At 43.3% G+C, this 22,980-nt stretch overlaps 1 protein-coding gene and 1 long non-coding RNA gene across 9 annotated transcripts in view; one reads left to right on the forward strand and one right to left on the reverse strand.

Annotated features, from left to right (window-relative positions):
- BICRA (BRD4 interacting chromatin remodeling complex associated protein) overlaps positions 1 to 22,980 on the reverse strand; it is a 93,838-nt gene that overhangs the window by 46,916 nt on the left and 23,942 nt on the right. For 2 of the 8 annotated variants that reach the window (XM_081200126.1, XM_081200122.1), the window contains exon 1: positions 6,958 to 7,098. The exons of the other annotated variants lie outside the window; for them this stretch is intronic. The gene's annotated coding sequence lies outside the window, so the exon portion shown is untranslated. Of the gene's footprint in view, positions 1 to 6,957; positions 7,099 to 22,980 lie in introns of those variants that run through there. 8 annotated transcript variants of the gene reach the window in all.
- Positions 7,222 to 16,937, forward strand: LOC308590669. Its single transcript, XR_014009859.1, has 2 exons — positions 7,222 to 7,467; positions 16,673 to 16,937. It is a non-coding gene; the product is annotated as an uncharacterized lncRNA (long non-coding RNA).

The following is a 22,980-nucleotide window of genomic DNA, read 5'->3' on the forward strand; positions in this document are numbered from 1 at the left end:
CACCCCATAGTTGCCTTTGACTGGACTTAACCGTCCAGGGGTCCTTTACCTTACCTTACCACTGACAATTAATTACAAGATTCCTGATTACAGTTTCATTCTTTTAGAAGTCAAATGAGTGAAGAGAGAGACAGCCTAAGAAACAACTGACTCATGATACGGTACTTCCTGTTTCATGTCAGCAGTTTTTTCAGAAAGGACCAGCTTCCAAGTACTTTACATCAACAACATTGTACGAGCCAACTGTTGTTTGCATGTTTCCGAGTTCTCTTTGCAGAGTGCAAAAGCTCTCAATAGAGCAAGAACAGTATAAACATATAACTTCATATGATCACCTTCATAGCTACTAATTACTTCGCTGTTTAACCATCTCTTGACTTAATATTCTTAATATTTGAGGCTTATCAACGCTAATGAATCCACCATCAAGCCTGATCTGCATTTTATATACCACACCAAGCCATGCCTGGTGTGCTTCTCACCCCTTCACAATTTTTCCTTCCAGTTTGAAGATTTACTGTACTCTCCGATAGCCAGAAAAAGATGTCTGAGCTAAACATTTTACTTTAAAAGAAACACTACATTTTTTAAAAGTTGGGTGAATAAAATATGTTGCCTGAAATCTGCTCACAGGCAACTTGAATCCTATTAAGTTAGCTATTATTCTTTATGTATTCTACATATGCTTTCCTTTTGTTATTTTGGTGTAAATAGGCAAAGATTATCTTATGCACAAGTTCTATTTCCTCTCAGAAATTATGCCATAATTTCTATACTTAGTCTAATCTTACAAAACAAGCTGTTTCTTCCACTCCCTGTGACATCCACCAACCAATTTCTGACTCTTTTACTAATTTACATAGTGTAATTTGCATAGGGCAATTAAGCTAATTTACATAGGACAATTTTACTAGCAAAATTTACTTAGAGAGTGATTTAATATGGCATATTTTACTTGCATTTAGTAAACAAAACTAAAAATGTTGACACTGCCAAGTTTGACTAAAATTGTATTTGCAGTTGGCATTCATTCATTCATTGTTGTTGTTATTGTTATTTATTCAATTTATATACCACCATTTATCAAAAGGTCCTAGGGCGGTGTACAACATTAAGAACACATATTATGGAGCATAATAATAAACTATGATAAAAACATAGTAACAGATAGTATAATAGCATAATAATCGTAGTAACAGTCCCTCCGATCAGCTTTAACATAAACTATTTAATGGCCAAAGGCCTGAGTAAAGAAGAATGTTTTGCCTAGCATCTAAAGACATGTAATGATGGTGCTAGGCAAGTCTCTCTGACGAGAGCATTCCACTGACAGGGTGCCACCACTAAAAAGGCCTCTTGTTGTGTTGCCACCCTCCAAATCCCTCGGGCAGGGGGGACATAAAGAAGGGCCTTGGATGACAAGCACAGAGTCCAGGTCGGTTCATAAATTTATGAGACAGAATATTTTCTGCCCTAGATGACTTACACTAACAAGCTTTCCCTTCTTCAGACATAACAAGTAACTGACATTAGTTGAAAACAGGAGTAAAAGCTTCTGATTTTCTCCTATGGACTTAGAGAAATATTTGCAGGAGCCAGAGGCTTATGCATGTAATGCTAAACTAAGGCTGAAATGTGCAAATGCAACTAGTACCAATGTCAGAGCTCCTACCAACCTAGCAGTTCGAAAGCACGTCAAGTGCAAGTAGATAAATAGGTACCGCTTCTGCGGGAAGGTAAATGGTGTTTCCGTGTGCTGCTCTGGTTCGTCATGCTGGCCACATGACCCGGAAGCTGTATGCCGGCTCCCTCAGCCAGTAAATTAATAAAATAATAATAATAATAATAATAATAATAATAATAATAATAATAATAATAATAATAATAATAATAATTTATTTATACCCCGCCCATCTGGCTGGGTTTCCCCAGTCACTCTGGGCGGCTTCAAACAGAATATTAAAATACAATAACCTATTAAGCATTAAAAGCATCCCTAAACAGGGCTGCCTTCAGATGTCTTCTAAAAGTCTGGTAGTTGTTTTTTTCTCTTGGACATCCGGTGGGAGGGTGTTCCACAGGGCAGGTGCCACTATCGAGAAGGCCCTCTGCCTGGCTCCCTGTAACTTGGCTTCTCGCAGCGAGGGAACAGCCAGAAGGCCCTCAGCACTGGACCTCAGTGTCTGGGCAGTGTCCAGGCAGTAATGCAAGATGAGCGCTGCAACCCCAGAGTCGTCCACGACTGGACCTAATGGTCAGGGGTCCCCTTACCTCTACCTTACCAATGTCAGAGAGGCAAGAGTTCTCCCAGGTTCTATCTATTCTTACAGGTGCAGATGATCCCTCCTCAAAGGCTAAGACTCATCTAAACCCTGAATCAGGGACCTGGCTGCCGGTTTTCTGTTTTCAGCATTTTGCATAGCACACAGCTATGCTCACCAAGTAAGTTCACCTTTTCTTGGTGTTCCTTGCCTAGACATACCAGTACAAGGCTCTCCCCCCTGAAGAAAGTAGTGAAGTGGCTTTTAAATAGGGCAGCAATCAGAAAATGACCAAAGCTTACACACACCTCAAGGCAAATACCGGTATATTTACAGTGGTACTTCCAGTTACGAACTTGATTCGTTCCGGAGGTCCATTCTTAACTCGAAACCGTTCTTAACATGAAGCGCACTTCCGCTAATGGGGCCTCCCGCTGACGCCCCGCAACTTCCGCTCGCATCCTGGGGCAAAGATAGCTACCGGGAGCAACTACTTCCTAGTTAGCGGAGCTCGTTACCCGAAGCGTTTGTAAGGAGGACGGTACGTAACCCGAGGTTCCACTGTATAGAAGAACATACAAGTTAAATCAGCTCAGCTGTACTGAGCTGAGCAGGCAAGAGGCATATTTTTCTCCCTCTGTTCTGTTGCATTCTGATAAGGTGCTTATGCAATGCTTAAATCTCATTTTAATTGTGACAAACTACTTTCTGTTAATGGATTAAAGAACTGAAGGAAGGATTTGTATTATTTATATAGTTAATTATTTTCATTTTTCTCCACTTTGCCCACATCTAGAACACATGTTTTAGTGACACTAGTCTGGTTGCAGTTCATCCGCATACACCCCCGCCACCACTTTGAGGTTTCATACATCTGATCCTGTCTTGCTGTCACAAGCAAATATTTCTGATATCTCCCCTGGAGGATTTATTGCATTACTCACACAGAGCAAAAGTACAACTGTGCTTACTCATGCTTTGTAAATATTCTTGAATATAAGCATTTGGGAGAGCTGGGAGACACTTCCACAAAGCACTTCTACAAGCACGCAAGGCATGCAGAGGGGAAAATGAAATCCATCAAAAGACATTTCAATTAAAGGGTTATTAAATAGAAGGGGGGAGAAGAGAAGGGGAGTTGCATCCATTTTATTTCTCAATGTTCAGGTTAACTATATTTTATTTTAAAATATTCTGATGGCTAAGAAACCATAATGAGGCACCACAATCCTGGGACTACTTGTGAGTAAGTGGTTTCAGGAGAGCAGCCAAACTCTTGAAGAGGAAAAAAAGATCAGAGCCAAGAATGGGGCTCTTATTTTCCAAATGATGGTTTGCTAAATTTGGAAGGAATTAGATTTTTTTTTTAAAAAAAGACAAAAATATGTTTATTGTAGTGTAGCCCAGATTCTAAGAAAGAAAAATGTTCCTATGCCCTTACTTTCTTTCTGCATAAAATGTTATTTCTCGTTTTTATTTATCAGAACAGAGGAGAACATATTTTTGGCAACAGGAATGTTTAAATGTTTCGGTAACAGCTGTGCAAATGCATACTGAATTGACTGTAATAATATTAGGAGCCGAGCTACAGTTTCTTTTGCAGCTTCTCATTCTGTTCAAAGCAGGGAGAAGCCTACTGCCAACAGTAGTTCCAACTCGATTTATTATGCGATAACACTTGATGTTAAGTCTATTTTTAGAACTCATATGCGCGTGCGCCACACACTTGTGAAACCAGGAAGAGACAACAAAGCAAGGAAAAAAGGAAAAAAACCTTCCAGTGACACAATCTGCAGTGGAGGTGATACTGAAGCCTCCATCTGCAACACAGTGACAAAACAAACAAACAAGTCCTCCCAGATGTTTGAAACTCTCTTGCTTACTACACTTTCACTGCTAAATAATAGCAATAGCTAAACCGTGGCGCAGAGAATGGTCTGAGGGACATGATGCAGCTTTACTGTAAGCTCCCTGGAAGAGAGACGACATCATCATCATCATCATCATCATCATTATTATTAGCATGTATGCCATGCCTTTCTAACACATTTTGAAGATTCTGAACTTAGAGTAAGTAAAAGTGATAAGTGAAGCAGCTTTATCAACAATGGGACGTGGGTGGTGCTGTGGTCTAAACCACAGAGCCTAGGGCTTGCCGATCAGAAGGTCGGCGGTTCGAATCCCCGCGACGGGGTGAGCTCCCGTTGCTCGGTCCCTGCTCCTGCCAACCTAGCAGTTTGAAAGCACATCAAAGCATAAGTAGATAAATAGGTACCGCTCCAGCGGGAAGGTAAACAGCGTTTCCGTGCGCTGCTCTGGTTTGCCAGAAGCGGCTTAGTCATGCTGGCCACATGACCTGGAAGCTGTCTGCAGACAAATGCCAGCTCCCTCAGCCTACAGAGTGAGATGAATGCGCAACTCCAGAGTCGTCTGCAACTGGACCTAACGGTCAGGGGTACCTTTACCTTTACCTATTATCAACAACATGGAAAGTCAGGAGAAGCCCCACGGCTCTGGCCAGGGCCATAGGAGCCAATTATTAGGGGCCGAGGTCCCTTTGGCTCCCCTAATAAAATATTTGAGGGGACTGACCCTCCCCCAGTTTATGGGCATTACCATTCAAATGGTGCGCAAGCACCACGTCTTGTGATCAATTATGCGGGGCAGGGCTTACCTGCCCCCCCAATATCTTATTCAAGTTGGCACCTCTGGCTAGGGCCATCTCTCAGGTGCTTAATTTACATCATACTTTCTCATAGCAGCTTAGAGGAACAGAGGAAACCGGTTTGTATGAAGCCAAATGATTTGTCCAGGTAGCCAAGTATTGCCTGCTCCTGACTAACAGTGAATCTCCTGTTTCCCTGGCAAATGTCTTCCCCATCATCTGCTACCTGATCCTTTCAAGTGGAGATACCAAGGACTAAACATTGGGCTTTCTGCATGAAAAACATGTGCTACTACTGAGCTATGGTCCTTTGCAAAAGAGAGCAAGCAGAATGTACAACCTGCACCTGTGGGGCCTAGTGGCTGCCATGCCCCGTTAAAGTGTGTTGGCAAATTTCACTTCAGAATTAACTTTTCCATACATCTTGGGAAAGCATGCAAGTCACTTTTTGTTCTTCCTTATTTTGAATAATAGAGGAAGTTAATCCTTTGAGTATTCCATATCAACATAATTAGAGGTTGCAATTAAAGTACATCGTCTTACGGGGGCGGGGGAATTCTGTGCTAACATACAGTCTATTGGATACTTAGGCATGTAAGAATACTTCTCAGGCATGGCTTTTCATGCAGATAGTAAGCCCAAGAGGGTCATCTCTTGAAAGCTAACAGCTTGTTAGGTAGGTAAATGTCACCTAGGATTGCCAACAGGAGGCAGTGTAATTAGCATAGAACTGCGAGGCAACTTTGGAAGCCAGGAGGAAAACGTATTTTGTGACTGAGGCTGAAATCTACAGAATTTGCAGCCTGGCATACTTGAGAAGGCTTAGCCCCACTGGCTCCAAATGGGGAAAAGCTGGCTTATGTTTATGGCTCCTGGATAGCAGAAAATCAGATCAAGAGCAGTGTGTGTAACAGGAATGCAGAACTTCCTGCAGGTATTAACCCTTCAGTATCCTTACTAGGAGCTTACTATGTCAACCCAAAGGATGTATTACTTTATCCAACTTGCAAACTTTTGGTGTGGTGAAGACACTTCGTGCCTCCAATCTGGCCCTATAGCTTTGCTATTCCTGGCGGCACTGTTGCCCCTCCCCTCAACACACTTCTCAGAAGAATATATGTGAGCCAGCCTTACCTACACCCAAACTGAGACATTCAATTCACCACTCTTTTCTACGGCCCTCTCTGCACTTCCCTCCAAGACCTTGTATGAGTTTCAACAAGTACCCAGAAGAATTATACAGCTAGATCCACCCCCTAAATACTGTATGTTTTTGAATTCTATTTCTGAAAACACCAGTCTCACGTATAACATGATAGGCAATATCTGAAATGGAGGACAGTTTCAAAACCAGCTTGTGATGTGGCATGTGGATTTGCAGTTGAAAGGTGGGAAGGGCAGGGGAAAGACAAAAATCCCACTGCGTGGGCATCAGGGCTGTCCTAAGCATATTCGGTGCCAGGGTGCAAAGATCCGCCCGACGCCCCCCCCCCCAAGGTTGCCCAGTCCCAGGCACGCAGGAGGGCGGAGCCGGCTGGCCGCCTCAGCATCTCACTGGCTCTGTTGCCCCCAAACTTGCGGCGCAGAGCTGTCCTCAGCAGAAGAGTCCACCGCGGCGCTCCAACCGACGGGTAGGCTCTTCCCCAGACTCAACTCTCAGGCCCCGGACTCTCGGCCTGGCACCCCTGAGAGCCTGGCGCCCGGATGCCCCACACCCCTAGCACCTATGGTTAAGACGGCCCTGGCAGGCGTATACCCACACCTAACCTACACCCCTTCTGTTGTGCTGAGAGCAGTTCTTTGGAACTTGGTCAATGTGGGCTGTAGCCAATGCAGTAATAAGTTAAAGTCACTTAGCAGTATACTTGTTCTGCTGGTAAAATGTTTTGTACAAGCAAACAGTGTTACGCAAGAGAATGCATAAGCAGGTTACTGGCAATTCTGTTCTGCGATAGACTACACAACCTGTTGCTTGAGTTCCCACTATTGCTACTGTCATACCGGATTCTTCTGTTATACATTAAAACTCACCTGTCAGCTAGCACAAGAGATACAACCCTGCGTCCTGAATGTTGCTGCTGCTCTCCCATTCAAACTTCACTGAAAACCTCAATGTCATGTTTCCACATGAATCTCTTGGTTGTAGCCTGACCTTTCTTTCCTCCACAGAGCAACCAAACTACTGCCTTTGCTTGGCCTCCTTTTCTTTTTAAACAGAATCACCTAGGAGTCCAATGCTGTGGAATACTACCCCTCTAATGGTTATCCAGTGGTAAAGCTGATCTTGGTCTTATACACGAGCACATAATGGGCATTTGTACACATCACAAAGTTGCCCTTTCTGAATCTGTCCAACATGGAAACAGAAGCAGCTGGTTATCCTTCAAGGAAAAACAACAGACGCTGGGGAAGGTGACAACAGGAAAGGAGAAAATAAAAGAAGCGCCCTGCTGGATCAGACCAAAAAGTATGCCTAGTCTGGCAGCCTGTTTCCCCAGAGAGGCTACCTGTACCTTCTGGAAAACCTACAAGCAAGAAAAGGTGACTGTTCTGTTGCGCCTTTTAGAAGTGGTAAGCCAGGAGGTGCCACAACATAGCCATTAACAGACTATGAGTTTGCCGAATCCCCCTTTAAAGCCATCTTATTGCACCATCCTATTGGTTGACACCAAATTCTGTACACGGTTGAGAGTTGTGGTTTTACCACTTCAGTTGTGGATCCTATGGTGGTGGCAGCCATCCTCCAAATGATCGCACACAATCACTTTGACCAACCAATACTTGCAAGTGTGAGGCTTTGTGTGAGACCGAGACAGAGGTGACAGAAGCAACCCAAAGTCTTCATGGATTATGTCTGAAGTAGTACAACTATTGGCCCAAGGTACATCACAGAGCACAGCATAGGGTTAAAAGATCTCAAATGATCTCCTCAAATGGATGATATTCTTATAAATAATGCGGGGCTAGACAGACCTTTCTCTGAGCTATTTCTTGTGTTCCTAAGCTAGGAACAATGGACATATATTAGTTATGCCTCAGAGATTCAGTGTATGTACACGTTGTAATTTTTAAAACACACTGGTCTACCACAGGAATTTCTCTCTCTCTCTTGCTTTTTTTTTTTTAAGTACACCATGTAAGCTTCAAAGCCCAAACCTTTTCTAGACCCTCAAGCTACCCAACCTTTCAAGGCCTAAGTGACAAAGCCAAAAGACTAGTCAAGAAAAAGTTGGGGAGGACTTGCTCCCCTCTTTACCAGGTGCAGCTATAAAAAGTAGTTTCCCTTAAGCATCCTTTAGCTCCCACCCCACAGGGACAGTAAGGTAAGGTAAAGGACCCCTGGGTGGTCAAGTCCAGTCAAAGGTGACCATGGGGTGTGGTGCTCATCTAGCTTCAGGCCAAGGGAGCCAGCGTTTGTCCACAGGCAGCTTTTCTGGGTCATGTGACTAGCATGACTAAACCACTTCTGGCACAACGGAACACAGTGACGTAAGTCAGAGCGCACGGAAACGCCGTTTACCTTTCTGCAGCAGCGGTACCTATTTATCTACTTGCACTGGCGTGCTTTCAAACTGCCAAGTTGGCAGGAGCTGGGACAGAGCAATGGGAGCTCACCCCATCGCGGGGATTCAAACTGCCGACCTTCCAATCCGCAAGCCCAAGAGGCTCGGTGGTTTAGACCACAGCACTACCCACGTCCCTGCAAGGGCAGTAGACAGCAACAAAAGTGCTGCTGCTGCTGGTGTTGCTGTATTGATGGTCAGCGTCATTTTTTTTGCTTTTTACTTTTTCTAATGTGCCTTGACTTTCTCTGCAAAATGGAAAATAATAAAGCAAACAAATGTAACTCAACATGGGGAACCTATCAGCTCCAGCAATCTGTTCCAGCCAGGGGGGCAGTGGTTGAGGATGATGGGAGTTGATCCGATAATATCTGGAGGGCTAAAGGTTTCCCAGCCCTGATCTAACGTTTACTTGATGGGTAAAAAGGAAAAGGCAAAGGACCCCTGACAGTTAAGTCCAGTCGCAGATGCGCTCATCTTGCTTTACAGGCTGAGGAAGCCAGCGTTTGTCCGCAGACAGTTTTTCTGGGTCATGTGGCCAGCATGACTAAGCCGCTTCTGGCGCAATGGAACACCGAAACCAGAGTAGTGCACGGGAGCGCTGTTTACCTTCCCGCTGGAGTGGTACCTATTTATCTACTTGCACTTGCGTGTTTTCAAACTGCTAGGATGGCAGGAGCTGGGACCGAGCAACGGGAGCTCACCCCGTCATGGGGATTCGAACCACCGACCTTCTGATCGGCAAGCCCAAGAGGCTCCAGTAGTTTATTTTAGATGCAATTTTTCTATTATTATGTTAGTAAGATAGCATTATGCAATTAATAGAACAGAATGCTTCTGATTTGGGTTACGAACTTGCTATTGCTGCTTTTACTAGCAGCTTGACATGTAGAAATTCAGCCAGCAATGCTTTTCCCACTTGAAACCTCTCTGTTTACCTGCCACATTTTTCGTGTTAGGCTGCTCCTAAAGAAGCCTTGCATTGAAGCACTAGCCTGGAAGTCACTGGTGACCAGGAACTACATGCAGGGGAGCACATGAAATTCCACAGAGGCAACTGGGGAGAGATGAAGGAAGGACAACCCTCCTCTCCATCCCTCCTCTGCCAACCCCCAGGAAGCTAGTAAAAATATAATAAAATTGCACAGTAGTAATTTATATTTGAAAGGGACGCGGGTGGCGCTGTGGGTAAAAAGCCTCAGCGCCTAGGACTTGCCGATCGCATAGTCGGCGGTTCAAATCCCCGCGGCGGGGTACGCTCCCGTCGTTCGGTCCCAGCGCCTGCCAACCTAGCAGTTCGAAAGCACCCCCGGGTGCAAGTAGATAAATAGGGACCACTTACCAGCGGGAAGGTAAACGGCGTTCTGTGTGCTGCGCTGGCTCGCCAGATGCAGCTTGTCACGCTGGCCACGTGACCCGGAAGTGTCTGCGGACAGCACTGGCTCCCGGCCTATAGAGTGAGATGAGCGCACAACCCTAGAGTCCGGCAAGACTGGCCCGTACGGTCAGGGGTACCTTTACCTTTACCTTTAATTTATATTTACAAGGTTGTGTTAAAAGGCAAAGGAGCAGAACTAAGGCTGGAGTAGTAGCACTAGTATGATGAAGATGGGGTAGGAATTAGAAGGAATGGATATATAGCAAGTTACACAACTGAAGACCTCAGGCTATGTGAGAAACTCACATTTGCAGCATGGCAGCAAAAATATGAAAACAAAAGTTGCATCTCAGTTGCCAGACTAAATTACTGTGTAATTTGAGAGCTACTGCACCATCTGATTTATAAAAGAGATCCCCCGCCTCACTCCTCCCCCAAAAGGCTTGCTATTTACATCATGGTGTAAATGTGAAAGCAGAATTGCTTTTATGTTTGGAAATTACTGTCTCTCTCTGTTTCTGATGTAATGAAGAAACCAATCTTAGTTGATGAAGTATCCCAGTCTAAGTACTTAAAGAGAAATAAAAGTTTCTTAACTGGGTTATACAGCAGTTCATTTGCAGGGGTTATGAAAGGCTTGCCTAGAATATTTCATTTATGTTAAGTCGGTTCAAGGAACTATGCTGTGTTGTGGTAAATATAACTTGTATTCTATGAAGCTGGTGGAAGTGATGCTGATTCCCCACTTTTCTCTTTCTGCAAGTGTTCACGTTTTTCTTTCTTTCTTTTTTGCTGCTGTGCCATTGCTTTTCAGAAAGTAATAATAAAAAAACTCACCAGATACTGCATACATCTGTTATTTTATTAAGTCAAGCTAGGGAGCCCATTTAAAGCTCCACAATATAAGCAATAGGAGCATATGCTATTTCCTTGATGACTAGATTCATGCACTACAAAACTAGCTGATCTCCAAACACAGGGTTTCTTGGAGCCAAGTAGGCAAAAGAAAGTTTTAAAAATATCAGCACACACAGCGGTAGATGTGGGTGTCAATCTTAAGAGGGGTTCCCTGAAAAGAATGAAACCTTAGCAATGTATTCCCCCACTCACTCCACCACCAGGTCAACTTGGCTTATATTTGTTGATTTGGCACAGCACAACAATGAGTACAAAAGCAACTGCATTTGTCTGGAGATTTCATTAATAGTATTTATATCAGTGTTTCTACTCAGCACTCCACATGCTTCATGTACATGTCACAGGAAGGAGTATACAGATGAGGATTTCAAATGCTAACCAATAATTCCCTGTACGCATTGTACACGTTTAGCAATGGAAATGCCTGTTCTATTTATCATCTTATAGAGGTTGGATAGCCATCTGTCATGGATGTTTTAGCTGAGATTCCTGCATTGCAGAAGGTTGGACTAGATGACCCTTGGGGTCCATTCCAACTCTATGATTATATGAAAAGAGAAAAGGAAATATTCCAAGAAAGGGGAGGAGATAAAAAGACAGTCAACAAACAGCGGAACACCACAAAAAATATATATAGTATAAAGCCCATTTGTGATGACAACTTTTTCATAGTATCTGATTTCCTCGGCCCTTTTATAAAATTCAGTTGAAAAGTTGCATATTGTTATTGGTTTCTCAACTTAACACATTGCACAGTAATAAAGCAAGGAAACTCTAATGGCAACAAACCTGCTTGATTTGCCAATAAAAATCAGGATACTGACAACTATAAAACCCATCAATCTGAACTGTTTTAACCATGGACAATTCCCAAGGTATTCAAAAGCATGAACAAGTTTCATTTGCCCTGAACACAATGTCTAGTACGGCTCTCCTTTTTAAAAGATTATATATATGGGCCTCGCTCTGGCACCTTTATGATCCTTCAAGACTTTCCTACCATATTTAATGTGACAGTCAACAAACCAACAACAACAAAGGATTTCACTTTATGATTCCCCCTAAAAGTTAATGCCTTGTGCAGTAGTATTTTTAAACGGCAGAACTAACAGCAGTGCTTGACGAAAGTTATTCTACTTTGTAAATTAAAGAGATGGACTGGAGAACTTAGTATTAGTTCATGCAAGACATTGTCTTCCAAAAATATTTTAGAGCAGATGAGACATGTAAGTACAAGGTGATAAATAAACCCCTTCCTCATTTGCAGATAGCCCCCTGAAGCCTATTGCCCTAGGAGACTTTCTGGAAACTCAAAAGAACAATGTTAAGCAATGTGGTCTATTATTGCCCTGTTCACCATTCTTTAAACATCTGGATTCTTGCACTAGCCATTACAGGAGAAAACATATATATATACAATTACAGAATTCCACTATAGGGTTGTGAATGGTTCTAAACCAAGTCAGAGGGAGCAAGCTGGAGAATCAATGTGGGTGGGACTCCAGAGATACTGGGAACATTTTATTAAAGCATGCTCAGGGTGGTTAACAACCTAAAATCTGGTAAGAACATATAAAATAAAATCACTTAAAACCTACAGTGCCTGAATGTTCTTATCCTCTTCTAAAGACTGGGACAAATAAAAATGTCTTTGAATAGCACCTGAAGATGGAAGGGATTGCCTAATCTCCCCAGGAAGGGAGTCCCAGAGGGACCACCTGGCCATCTGGAGTAGTAGCACTGCAAGAAGAGCTTTTACCTCTGATTGTAAACTGTGTTTTGGGAGACAAGGAGGAAGGTCCTCTTTCAGGCACTTGGGTCTCAAATCATTTTAGGGCTTTGTATACTAGTGGGTGGCGCTGTGGTCTAAACCACTGAGCCTAGGGCTTGCGGATTGGAAGGTCGGTGGTTCAAATCCCCGCAACGGGATGAGCTCCCGTTGCTCGGTCCCAGCTCCTGCCAACCTAGCAGTTCAAAAACACATCAAATTGCAAATAGATAAATAGGTACTGCTCCGTAATGGCATTTCCATGTGCTGCTCTGGTTTCGCCAGAAGCGGCTTAGTCATGCTGGCCACATGACCCAGAAAACTGTCTGCGGACAAATGCCAGCTCCCTTGTCCAGTAAAGTGAGATGAGCACCACAGCCCCCGAGTCGTTTGTGACTGGACGTAACTGTCAGGGGTCCTTTACCTTTTTATACTAGTGCTAGTATACTAGTACCTTGAATTGGGCCTCGAAGCTCAATAGCAGCCCGAGCAATGCTCTCATCTTGGAGTGATATGTTCTCCTCTGGTCACTCTGCTCAAAAGCTAAGCTGCCACATTCTACCCCAGCCATACGGTTTTTAAGAGCAATTTGATGGAGTGCACATTATAATAATCTATAAAGGAGATTGTCAGGCAATGCATATGAGGAAATAAAATTGTGAATTCCGAACAATGAGCTTTGGAAACAAATGAAAATTCAACAATTTACCAATAACTCATTCCTGCAACAGCTGATGTTCAGACAAAAATATTACAGCCAATAACCAACTCAGACTGCACTCCTTAGCCTTCTTACAAAGATGGAAATGCAAGTTAAGCTCCACTAAAATAAGTGAGAACATGTAAACATACTTGCGAGCACACTTTATGTCTCAAAAATCATACAAAACTGACAGCAAAAGAAGAGGCCCCCTCACAGCCTCCAGTTAATTGTATCTGGGAAACTCCAGGTATCTTTGGTTTTGACAATCTGTCTCAACCCTATACAAATGGATTTTTTACTACACGATGCAATTATTTTTAAGTACTAGAAATAACAAGTGTGTCTCTTGGTATGTGTGGTTGCTCTTACAACCCTCTAAACCCTTGAATCTCTTCTAAGAAATAAAGTCGGGGCCATATGAGGCTTTCTGCAACATGTGTTAAAATACAGCTTTGCTCAGTGAATAAACAACCAAATTTATATAGTAATGTTAGTACCAGAAACAGCAACTTTACTAGTGGATACTTAAATACCATTCAAAACCGCACACACATACACACCATCAGATGACTCAGTATTATTACAAACTTGCTTCTAGACAGTTTAGCTTCCTAGCCAAACACCTGGATCCCATGTTAATTTGCCAAGGCAAGCCTTTCATGCGGGAACTTTGTAGCAACATGTCAGTCTGCTGTTTTAGACACCAGATCAATTTATCTACAACAGTTGACTGAGGACACCATTCTCTGTTCCTGCAAGGAGACCACACACCCTCGACTGCCCCAATTGAAGCGGGACATCCTGGAATTACAGAAGCCACCTCGGCTTCTGATTGGAACCCGGGATGTCCTGTTTTGGCTTCCACGAGAGCACTGCCCCAAAAGACACACATCCCAATTTTCCTCCACGGCATGTTGGAGGGTGTGAGATCAGGCCACACAAACAACAACAACTACAGAAGCTGTGTTGGAAGAGGAACGGCAACGAACAGAACAATTAAGGATTCACAAGTAAAGTTGATATTACAGAATATGGAGCTTGAATTCTAGTACCCTATGGCCCAAGGCTGGGATCTACCTGGTTTTGCATGAACTCAATCCCCCGAGCAATTTTGAGCCACAGAAGGGAACTGGGATGTACAACATAAAACTGGCAAGCAGTATGAAGCCCCTGCATTGACCAGGCGTGCCATAAATTTGAAGGCTCTGGTCTTCTGCCAATGCCTGGTCAACTGCATGCTTGCTGCCCTTTAGATTCCATATTAAGCTTACAGTTCAAGCCTTTTCTCTGCTTCAAAAAACTGAACCTTGGGCTAAAACACACACACACACACACACACACACAGAGAGAGAGAGAGAGAGAGAGAGAGAGAGAGAGAGAGAGAGAGAGAGGATTCAGCTAAGCCAGGGGTCAGGGCCGGGTCCACTGTCCCTCAGACCTTGTCGGACTATATTTTGGAAAGAAAGGAAAAAAGAACGAGTTCCTGTGCCCCACAAATAACTCAGAGATGCATTTTAAATAAAAGGACACATTCTACTCATGTAAAAACACGCTGATACCCGAACTGTCCGCGGGCCAGACTGAGAAGGCGATTGGGCCAGATCCGGCCCCCGGGCCTTAGTTTGCCTACCCATGAGCTAAGCCCAAGAACTGAATGCTGAAGCAGCTCACTTGATGGGAAAGAGCTGTAACAATGACCTCTTGGCAGCAGTGCTGTTGCCAATACCATGTACTGGCAGGGGCTAGGTCAGGGGTCAGGAGGTTTACTGACCATGGGCCACGTTGCCGATCCCTGGGCTAGGGAAGGGCTGACAAACGGATGGAGTCAATCCAGTGATCCACCCAGTGCAGCCACCCAGCCCAAACCTCGCCCCTCCCAGTATGCAGTAGCAATGCTGCAACTGGGAGGATATTGTAGTACCTCCATCCCACCAGGTGAGCTATTACAGCATTTTATCCCTGGGCTTGAGGTCCCTCACAGAAGGGAATGACAGTAGCGATATGGGAGAAAGCAAAAGAGGGGCAAGCCACTCGACTGCAGCCTTCAAAGCACCTCTGTCCAGCCCTCATGACTGTTCTCTGGGCCCCACTGCTCCCCAGCCCTGCTCCATTCATTATTCAAACACTTCTGCCTGCATGGAATGTGTCCCTGAGCTGCAAAAACACCATTTGCTTGCCTGGATGGAGAGCTGTGTATATGTGTAGCAACTTCCGACTCTTGTGCAGCTGAAATGTAGCCTATAGTGCCAAGTTTTTGCCCCAGGCCATGCCTATTTTTAGCCCCTGGCCCAGTCCACCACTGGCATGTGGCCTCCAGAAAGTGGGCTGAAAGAGGTTCTTTACCCTTGTACTTTACTCCTTAAAAAGGTAAAGGGACCCCTGACCACTGGGTCCAGTTGTGACCGACTCTGAGGTTGCGGCGCTCATCTCACTTTATTGGCCGAGGGAGCTGGCGTACAGCTTCCGGGTCGTGTGGTCAGCATGACTAAGGCGCTTCTGGCAAACCAGAGCAGCGCACGGAAATGCCGTTTACCTTCCCGCCGGAGGGTACTTATTTATCTACTTGCACTTTGACGTGCTTTCAAACTGCTAGGTTGGCAGGAGCAGGGACCGAACAACGGGAGCTCACCCCGTCGTGGGGATTTGAACCGCTGACCTTCCGATCGGCAAGTCCTAGGCTCTGTGGTTTAACCCACAGTGCCACCCGCGTCCCACTTTGCTCCTTAAGTGGAGGTAAAACCTGCCCTCCCATTGTAATGCCCAGTTTTCCTCAGTTCACAAACCATTACAATGATGGGCTTTTTGCTAATGAAAAGGGGTTATGATTTCAGGAATATGAACCATTATTTCTGTTCTTCTCAAACCTGAGCTTGTCTGAACCTTCCAGAATCATCTTCTAACTTGAAAGAAATGGCTTGTTTGAAATTAGCCCAGTGCCAGGCACGTTTTGCAACTGGCGCAGGCCCAATTGTAACCATGTGGATGTCTCTGGATGCCAGGTTGGCGACTGGGGGAAGCAAAATATCACTTAGAGAAGGATCTAAAACCCTGAAGCTTGAATTTGTTTTATTCTGGGTGTTTTAATGTGTTGCAAACCACTTTGAGATTTGTTCTTTAAAATATGAAGTGGTATAGAAATGAAAATAATAATAGTAAGTCCACCAGGAAACAAAAACAAGCAAACAAAAACGGCGCCTAGACATTCCATTGTGGCGACTGTAACTCAGGCTTAAGGTGCCATTTGGCAATTAGATTATATATTTGAGTTTCTGGCACTGCTAGAGAGTGCTTGATTCTGTCTGTTGATATTAGCCATAATTCTATCAGCAGACTCTTGAGACTGCAGTAAACAAAAGCATCTGGGGAAAATAATCCAAACCACAATGCTGAAAACTATTCTCTCTCTTTTTTGTTAGCCTCCAGAATTGATGGTCAAATTATCACCGTGACCCCTGGAAAACCTCTATAATAATAGTCAGTGACTGCAGTAGCAACTTCTGCTAAGGTCTGATTTACAGAGAGCTGTGCTGAGACAAGGAGAAACGTTGGTTTACGTGAGAATATTGGGTAGAAATGCAGATCAACAGCAATACTTGTGGTTGGAGTGTGCGTCTGAGGGTATATGCAGGAGAGAAGAGAATTATTTAAAGATATTTTTAACTATTAAGATTTTTTTAGGAATGGTTTCTGTTTAGACATCTTGCTTTCTTTACCAGTTTTGGCAGTTCTAGTGAACATGGAAGCCCAGTGAGAGCAAAAGCAGGTCTGTGAAGTAGGAGATTACTGCAGAACGCTGGGGGAGGGAAGGCCAGAGTTCTTTACAAAGCTTAGCTTTCTACAAGGCACATGTATAAAGCCACAACAGGCACTTATCACACACATGGGCCTCTGAAAAGAAACAGCCCCCTTCTATCTGAAGAGTCTTCTACGTACCACACAATACGCAGATTCTCTTAAGCAAAAAAAATAAAGACTGTACGTATGTGAAGAACACCACCACCACCAAGAAAACATACTATAGTACAGATAACTGAAAATCACAGTTCCCTGCAAGAATGCATTTGTGAAGGCTGCAAGAGTTCTACTGGGAATCCAGGAAATCTCCGTTTCAATGCATGACCAGCAGAGATACTCTCTCTGTGTGTGTGTTGGGTGGAAGGATAGCAATGGAGAGGATTTAGGAAAAGGGATTCCTGCAGAAATATGCCTGTGTAGCCATATTTCCAAATAACATCCAAAATGCAGAAAAAGATGCTTAAAAACGAATAATTAGTACGGCAAAGAAAGACAAAAACATCCAAAAACAAACCTATGATGTTTTCTCTTTGTTAATGCAATTAAAAAATACCTTGCAATAATTCTGTATCCAGTGATTTCATTCTAATACTGTAATGAACATTGATATATTTTAAAATAAAGCACAACAAAATTGTAATAGGGAACCACCAAGTAGAGAGGGCAAGATGCTTTTGCAAATCTGTTGCCAGCATACCCAGAACACACATGCACAAGCCCTCATGAAATCAAATTCAGATGGCTCTCTAACCCATGGAGGATAGAGAATGTGCACTGTGCTTACTATTCCCTCCCCTTACTTGCCCTATTTCTCCTTGTCTTTACGTCCCTCCTGTTCAAAGGAGTTACACTAAGGGATTATAACTTCATCCTACACTAAGTATCAAGTCTCACCACTTATATTCCACCTATCATATGAGACCAATTATTTCCCCAACATTCATTAATGATGCTTCTGTTACAATGTCTACCAAAAAAGGGTTAAATATGGTAGAATGAAGTGATGGAGCTGACAATTCTGGCCTACCCCATACTTAATTTAATAGGAGTCAGTATACTTACTTCACATAAATGATCCAGCAGGGGAATGTCTGTGCCTGATTTTATTCTGTGTGAATTATTAATACTGGATTTATTTATTAATTTATTTATTATCATTAAATGCAATTGTTTTCCGCTTTTGCATTCTTGTACACATAAAAGCTGATCTAAAATTTAAAATATGCTTAAATCCCAGGCCCAGAAAGTGTGCTGTTTAGTAAATGACCTTCCCATGTTTACTGCAGCTAGTAAGAAGAAAGAGGGAATTCTTTAGGCTGCAAAAGGCAAATCTCTCTCCCAAAGAACAAAAATTGTCACACCTTGAGCCACAAGAGGTGCAACTAAATTGGGGAGGGAGGAGATAAGCAAGCAAAACTAGTAATATTACCATGGAACCTTCTCACAGCTGCTTAGGTGGAGAAAGCCCGACCATTAGTCTGGATGGGGTGGCAAGTTGTCTCACATAACAAATTTTTGGGGAATGGGGCACTGTTTGATTCTGCCTCAAGCATGAAAAAGACTTGGACCCTCTCTGTGCTTTCCCCAACCATTGCACTTATTTCCCCCTCTTTGAAGACCTGAGGGTATCAGGCTATGGGGAAAACCTCTTAGGAACCAAGGAGGTTATTTAAACAAAGGTCTTCCTTTAACACACTTTGCATTTCACTCTCAAGAAAACATCCAAGAGCTCCAACACCCAACTTGTCAGTCCTACTTTGGTCACTTTTATCAGAAAGTGTCAGGTGTAAGAAGACAAGGGATCACCCTTGTACTTCCAAGTATCCTGTCTACATTCTCAGGGTGAACGTGGTAGGTGGCACATTAGGACAGTGCCACCTCCTCCATTGCCCTCTTGAGGCTGAACAAGCTGAAATCACAATTCATCATTTATTACATTTATACCCTGCCTTTCCTCCTTCAGGTGGAATATAGTAGGACAAGAAGAAACCAAGGTCCTATTAAGAGAAACTGCCCCTTAAAATGTGGTCTATGTCAGAATGGATGCAAGCAACTGTATCAGCAGAGAGTCTGCAAACTGGTCACAGCAGACCACTAAATGATTTCTCCCCACACATTGAGAGCCAAGAAATAGTAAGCCTTTCACCACCTGTCAGAACAGATCTGCTGGATATGATTGTGTCAGTTAAAATAGGGGGAGAGAAGTACCATTTATTCACCATTATCAATGCCACAAAAAGGTTCCCAAATGGGTCTGTGCTTGTTCAGCCATATTTCCTCCACCATTGCCATAGTTGTTGTTGTTGTTGTTGTTGTTATTGCTGTTTCATGACCCTCAGCTCCTCAGAAGGCCACAGAGTGTGGGTTTTAGAAAGCAGAAGGCCACAGAGTGTGGGTTTTAGAAAGCAGATATTTAGGGCAGAACGTATCAGCTACTTGCACCATTTTCCTATTCCGGGGGTTGACCAGGTTTTCAACAGAACCACACACTACAGCAACAGGGAACTCTCCCAGATAAGTCAGGAATCCTTCAGGATCTAACTGTCTATCCTCAAAGTCCCTCCACTCCTGGACCTGGAGAAACTTCTAACTTTGTGGCTCCTTGGTGGTTTCTATGTTATACTTGTGGTAGTGTCTGCATTTCCCCCTGCCATAGGGGTTGTTAGTGGTTACTGTCATTCCAAAATACTGATTTTTTTGCATATAAAATTGCGGATTTTGCATCAAAGTATTAGTATGAACTTTCTCTGCTTCTCATGACCAGCTTGAAAATGAATCTATTTTTTTATTTTAGATTCAGATATGTTTAGTGGTAACTCTCAAAAGAACAGTGAACTTCTAAGGCAAGAAGGAGCTCCACAGGTTTATCACTTTCCAGTTCTTGCCAAATTCTAATCATCATTTAACTAGACAATTTAAGGTAGATCATATAAAAAGATCATATATTTTGATCCCTAATTGAAGAAACAGACCCAGATATAACTTTCTCTATGCAGCTGCAGACTTATTCTGCACACCAATTTCAGAAATGTCTGAGCCAGCCCTGAAGGCCAGTGGCCTGACTTAAAGAGTACAAAAGGTTGCTTAAAGCTTTTTAAGGAGGACATGCTTCTCAGTCAGCATTAAGCAGTGTACACCCTTAAGTCTATAGTAGGCAATTCTACTCAATGCTTTGTGAAAATTCATGTTAGATGCCCTCACAAGTGAGAAACTGCAACCTAAATTCACTGTCATGGAAGTAAATCATACAAATGCAGCCCAAATCACTTGCTGCACCTTGTTTGTGCTTACATTTAAATATCTGTATCACACCCAAGCAGCTCCAGCAATAAGACTTAGAATCATAGAATCATAGAATTGTAGTTTCATGAACAACCTTGAGAGGTAGGCTAAGCTGAGACAGTGACCAAGGTCATCCTTAGCAGAGCTTGTTTACATTTAACACTGTTGTCTATCCATGCCACCACACCATACTGTGTCTCCTAATAGCTCCATGCTGCAGGCATTTGCATTCTAGCAAAACTACTTAACCACATTAGAGGTGGTTGTGCGCCACACAAACATTCCTTGTGCCCACAGGATGATAAACTGGGTATCAGGTACATACAACTGATTTCGTCTATGAAATGGGTAAGAATTAATTCACAAACCATTAGGGACTGTCAGATAGAGATTCATAAAGAATATTAGGATACTTAAGCAAAAGGTAGAGAACTTTGATCTCATGGACCAATTCAGACTCTATCTGCCCATTCAATCTGAAAATTGCAGCAAATGTGCACTATTAATCTGCCATGCAGTTTGGGGGTGCTTGTGTTCCCTTTGTGCTTTTCAAGCACTTATCCACTACAAAACTAATAAATGCACACAAGCAAACTGTGACAAGCACTTGTTAGTGTTATTTCAAGAGTAAGTTCTAATTCTTGTGATGTTCAAGCATATAGGTTTCCATACACGAGGATTCATTTCTGCTGGTAAAGAAACACACAACACATCATGACTCTTCACTTGTTTTGCTTCTGTTTATTGTGTAAACTAAAGTAAGGAAAAGATTCCTCGGTTCTTAGCATCAGACTCTACTAGGAGTGAGCACTCTCCTGCACAGAACCAGTGTGGTGTAGTGGTTAAGAGCGGTAGTCATGTAATCTGGGGAACCGGGTTCGTGTCTCCGCTCCTCCACAAGCAGCTGCTGGGTGACCTTGGGCCAGTCACACTTCTCTGAAGTCTCTCAGCCCCACTCACCTCACAGAGTGTTTGTTGTGGGGGAGGAAGGGAAAGGAGATTGTTAGCCGCTTTGAGACTCCTGAAGGGGAGTGAAAGGCGGGATATCAAATCCAAACTCTTCTTCTCTTCTTCTTCTTCAGAAGAAGAGAGTTTGGATTTGATATCTCACTTTATCACTACCCGAAGAAGTCTCAAAGCAGCTAACATTCTCCTTTCCCTTCCTCCCCCACAACAAACACTCTGTGAGGTGAGTGGGGCTGAGAGACTTCAGAGAAGTGTGACTAGCCCAAGGTCACCCAGCAACTGCATGTGGAGGAGCGGAGACGCGAACCTGGTTCCCCAGATTACGAGTCTACCGCTCTTAACCACTACACCACACTGGCTCCCCAGAACTAAATAAACATGTCAAAATTCAAAAGAACTAGCATAAATTACCTAGACATCTGAGTTATCAGGCGGTGGGGGGGAGGCTGTAATTTCTCAAACCCTGTATTTGAATATTTCCCAAGTTTTAAACAGGTATGGGGCAATGGAAAATGATTTTGTGGCGAGCAAAGTATATAAGCTGCATCATTAAGGAAGCTGATTAGAAGCTCTGTATAATTCTAAAGCTTGCCTACCCTGTCAGAATAAGCCACACCAATGAAACATATTATGCAATCTAGTATACATCTGTTAGAAAAATAATAATTAAATTAGGCAAGATTGCCATTCCTTCTTGAGGATGACCAAGCTGTAGATTGTAAACTCCTTGGGGCAGGAACCTGGCTCTTTCTCTACAGTAAAGCGCCGTGTAACTTGAGGGTGCTGCATAAAAAGTCTGGAGGGAGACACCATTAGCGCCAGCACAGGTCCCTATTCCATTCCTGATTAGGGCTGGGCGGCATGTGGTTTCCAACATCACAATATCACCAGCTAAAGATTACAATCTACCGAAATATCACAATGTCTGAAATAAGGATGGAAATGTGTAGGGGCATTTGCTGGCTTCACAGTTTTTTCCACATTGGGATGTTTGCATAGCACACAAACACACACACACATCATTATTCGCAGAATATTGCCAGGTCAAAAATTATGAAACCAATATCAATATATGGACGTCAAACCGGTTTTGGATGATATATTGATATATCGCCCAGCCCTGTTCCTCATCTCGGTCACTATGCTGTCACAGAACTTGTCTACAAATTCAAAATGTTGCAGGCAGAACAAATTTGATACATTAAGATGATTTGCTTACTTTTAGTATGTACAAGGTGGATATCTATGACTGGAGAAAGGTAGCTTAAGGGAGAAATCACAGCTAATAGTGAGCAACCTCATTCCAGTTTACCCCTCTGATAAACAGGTTTGGCAGGTTTGTATTGTTTCGAAACCTGTATGACCACAGGTGTTAGCGGACAACGTGAGTGAGTATGAACACCATGGAAGCCAAACCTCAAACCACTTTTAACTAACCTCAAGGTTAGATTGCTGCAAAACATTATACATATAGCTGCCTCTGAAGACTGTTCAGAAACTTCAGCTGGTGCAGAATTCAGTAGCCAGCGCCTCACCAGAGCAAGACGGTTTGAGCATATTACACTGATTCTGGCCTGACTGAACTGATTAGTTTCCAAGCCCAATTCAAAGTGCTGGCTTTGACCTATACAGTGGTACCTCTGGATACGAACTTAATTAGTTTTGGGGGTCCATTCTTACC

The sequence above is a fragment of the Podarcis bocagei genome (assembly GCF_964188305.1).
Source record: "Podarcis bocagei genome assembly, chromosome: 7".
NCBI lineage: Eukaryota > Metazoa > Chordata > Lepidosauria > Squamata > Lacertidae > Podarcis > Podarcis bocagei.